This window comes from Nanorana parkeri, unplaced genomic scaffold, assembly GCF_000935625.1.
Source record: "Nanorana parkeri isolate BGI_ZX_2015 unplaced genomic scaffold, ASM93562v1 scaffold80, whole genome shotgun sequence".
Taxonomy (NCBI): Eukaryota; Metazoa; Chordata; class Amphibia; order Anura; family Dicroglossidae; genus Nanorana; species Nanorana parkeri.
In genome coordinates, this window is record NW_017306348.1 from 1,656,098 (window position 1) to 1,660,480 (window position 4,383).

Genomic DNA, 4,383 nt, shown 5'->3' on the forward strand with positions numbered 1-4,383 from the left:
GGGAGGGATCGCTCAAACGAAGAACAAATCCTGGATGTGTGGTTGGGAGCGCCTCTTAAAAAAACAGTCATCTTACCTAAAGGTTTGTCTAGATCAGGGGCAGGCAAAATCTGGCCCTCCTGCTGTGGTGCAGCTACAAGTCCCTTGAGGCATTGCAAGACTGACAGACACAGGCATGACTCCCAGAGGCAGATGCAAAATGGGACTTGTAGTTTCACCACAGCTGGAGGGCCAGAGCTTGCCTGCTCTAGATGAGCCTTTTAAGTGAAATGACCATTTTTTTTAAGAGGCGCTCCCAACCACACATCCAGGATTTGATCTTCTGTTGAGCGATCCCCCCCATCGTGACCAGAGAGGCAGACACTCGGAGTGGAGACCGGGTGACACCCCGCCGTGACGTCATCGTGCATGCGCGTGACAACGTCATCGTGCATGCGGGGTCGTCTTATTGACGCCTGCCGGCAGCCATCTTAGTGAGAGAGGAGGGGACGGCGGTATGAGGTAAGCCGCCGTGTCCCCTCCTCTCTCCTGCCACTGTCGTGCTCTCGGTCTGTGACCGAGTGCCCGACTTTTCATAGGGCATGACAACAAAATGACTGTCAGTCATTTTGGTGGCACCCGGGTGCAGGCCGCACCCCCCCACTGATTACGGGTCACCTCCCTCAGGAAGTACATCCTCCATTTTTTCAGATCTATATCAAAGCTGATTTTTATTCCTACGGGTCCATCACTACCACATACCTATAAGAGGCGGCCTATGGTATCGCTCCCTCTGTAGTTGAGGCAACGAGATGTCGCTCCCATCGCTAGCAACGGAGATCAGCGACCGAGCGGCATCTCACTGCATCTGCCTCCGTAGGGACAGACTAGCCACCTCTATAAAGATCCTGCCGCTGGCGATTTGTCTCTTGCCCATCAGAGCAAATTGCCTGCAAGAATAACGCGGTATGTTCCGTTCTGCCGCCCTCACATGTTTATTTCAATGGACATTAGCCAGGCTTATAAAAATGGAACAACAAATATCAGAACCAACAAAAAACACGTTTTTGAGGAGCGCAACTACCTATGATAAGAGTAATGGCCCAATGTGCTGAACTTGGGAAAATGCATAACAGTGTGCAATACAGACAACCAAAACTGATTTGTCATATAAAAGGGGACAAGTTGATGACTTACAGTTGGGATGTGAGCCTATATGCCCTGGTGTCTCTCACAGAATGTTCTCCACGGTCTGTTTAATGCGATGTCCACAGCTAGCAGGTGGGAAGAGAGTGGGTGTCTGCCCGGACCGGAGTGGGAAAACGAGGTGTCAGCCGATGTCACAAACTCAGCTGGCCAGGCTGAGCCGCGGCGGCTGAGACGGGAAAGCAGTGAGCCGCGATCGGCTCCGTAGCCCCGGACTCTATGCGTGTGGTTACAGTACTAGATGTGACTGTCAGCGGGCTGTCAGCGGAGTGCACAAGGTGGACCAGTGCGTGGGACAGTGAGGGATCTGTACGGGGGGATGGATCTTGCTGCCTGCAGGATACGGCTACGCGTTTCAAGGAGATTTTCTCTTTGTCAATCCACAGAAAGTTACGACGTAACTTGAATTGTGTTACACAGGGTTCCTCCCCCTGTATTGAGGAGTTTTTTTTGCACACCTTCCCCCAGCAGATCCATTTCCCACCTGTGTTTGTCCTACAGGAGTGTGCTCTAACCACTGAATGTTTCTAAATATCAGAAGGCAGCCACCCTGAGGCACCCACTGTGCGAATTTTGGCCGGTTCAATAGGAACACTCCGAAATGTATACCCAGGATTAAGGCTTCTGTAACGTCTTTGCAATGCTAGTTGTGCTGCGGTACATTATTTCCTAAGAGCCCATTCACACCAGCACAGCAGCAGATCAGCACGGTTTCAGCGCTGATTTAAAAGGGATGTTTTGGGAGTTTTTAATTGCGTTTTAGCACTGAAATGCAATTAAAAACGCCCAAAACCGTACTGATCAGTGCGGCAAAAAAATAGCGCAGGGAGCCACGCGGTCGCATTAACGGTACCCATAGTAATGTATGGGATCGTTCATGACGGCGGATCAGAATCGCCTCGGGGTGAACGGGGCCTAAAGGCACTAGTCGTATCTAACCATCACATATGCGTTGTATCGCACCACGTCACATACTAACCTTTCCATGCGTTATGGTGCGATGCAATTTTAAATAAAATGGTGCCTGCACTTTTTTTCAAATGAATGGACTGTCCTACCGCAGCACACCAACAATGCACCCTGCAGCACCTCTGAGATGTCGCCTGATTTTTGAAAAAACACTTAAAAGGGCATCAAAAAATGTGCATAAGTGCAGTGGAAAAACACTTGATTATGCAGCAGCGCTGGTGTGGACCTTGGCTGAGTCTATGTGGCCAAAATCGCACCAAAAGGAAGGACTTACACCATTTTAAAAAAACGATAAAATAAACTTGTCCGGGTGTCCTCTCATCGCACAATATCACATGACGGAAAATCACGCAGATGTGTAAGAGGCGCCTGAATTTGACTTTTCATCCGTTTCCCTATTTCTAATGTAAATCTTGCGAAGCTGCCGATGTCCTGGAATTGGAGGCCGCAGCACAATATCTCCATCAATAAACTGGATCACAAACTAAACAATATTTACTATACAATATGGAATGTTTAGGGTTCTATTGAAGAGGAAGGATAGATTGTTACAATTAGGGGAAATGTTGTTGTCATAACACACTGATGGCTTGTTAGTTGTGAAGAGGCCGATAGATGGCAGCAAAAGCCATTCTATGAAGAGTAAGTCTGACATCACACGTATACAAGAAGTTTCTCTACCCAAACAGCTTCCATCCGTCATTTTCCTTCTATAAAGTCCTTTATTCTCTGATTAGCACAATGGCTCTTAGCAGCCATTTAACAAAACATGTGGAACCTGAGAGTACAACTAAAAAAAAAGTAAGTTTTTGTGTTTATATCCAGGATCTGCATATGCCGTCATCATCTACACACCGTGTACATTGCTGGCATATGTTTCTTTAAAAATGCCCCCGCAAAGGTGGAAATGTCCTTTAACCAATGTGTATAGGGAGCAGCCAATCAGATCTGATCCTACTGAAACCAGATGATTAGACTTCTAGTTGGCATGGATCGCGACACACTGCACTTTGCATCACCCGATAGACCAATATCCAGAGTCGCAGATTAAAGTAATATTAAACTCTAAAACATTTCAATAATGAATCCAGAATCAACAAATATACATCGCCCAGCAAAGAATTTCTTTACATTTTCATCCAAGCTCTTATAGTCATCATGTTTCTAAACAGCTCCAACACTCTCGGCTCAGCTTCCCTGAACTTCCTGTCCGGTACAAGATCACAAGGGACAGAGCAGTCTCCTGCAGCCGTCCATCTACTATCTTGAAGAAGGGAGGAGCAGGAGGGAGAGAAGCAGAGGGCAGGGAATTGGCTTGCTTATCTGTGTCTGTGTGTTTGTGAAGACACACGCAGCTTAATAGCGCACACAAGGGTGGCTTCCAGGGATAGACTCCCCACTGTGTAACCTGTCATTGACGGAGCGCTGCCTGTTAATTACAGGCAGCGCTGCATCTGGCTTTTGACAGGTAGTTAGGTTACAGAGCAGCGGCTTCCCTACTGCTTGTGTAACCTAACATAGTGAGGCCAGAGCTGTCACAGCCTCTGCCCTGTGTTAGAGGCGTGAGCTCTGTGCATGGCTTGGATCAATGGCAAAGCACCATTAGTCCAAGCTGTCCAATCAAACAAAAGAAAGAAAAAAAAACAGTGAAGACATCGATCTCGATGCCTCACTAGTGACGAGCAAGTGAGGGACAGGGAGGCTCCTCCCTGTCTCCTCCCCCCCCACACAGCTTGGTTACCGAGCTGGGGGCAGGGCTTCGGCAGTGCGGGGGCTTTGGCGGGGCGGAGCTTCGGCGGGCTGGGGGATGCCTCACCCACCACAGAAGGCACAGCACGTCACTGGTGGCTCTATAGGACCCTGCAAGGGAAAGGAGCCACCCTAAACCATGTTTCATATAACATCCTGAAAATGGGTCTAAAAAATCAAATTAAACATTTGAAGAGGAACTCTGAATTGGGGGGGCAGTCCCGATGTCTCTACAGAAGAGTCTTTATACAAAGACAAGAAGAAGGTGCTGGGCATAATGATTCACACATGTGAATGTTTGTTTTGGGATACGAGTCTTGTTTCCATTGTTACATTGCAGGCAGAGCGGGGACTTTTTTTTCCAGATAGAGGAAGACGTATTCTACTTGTTAGTCGGAGCAGAACAGCCATTGTACAAGAAGAATGCACCAGCAGTCACGGCACAACTCCAACTTGGACTGCGTGAAGAACGTTCTTCTT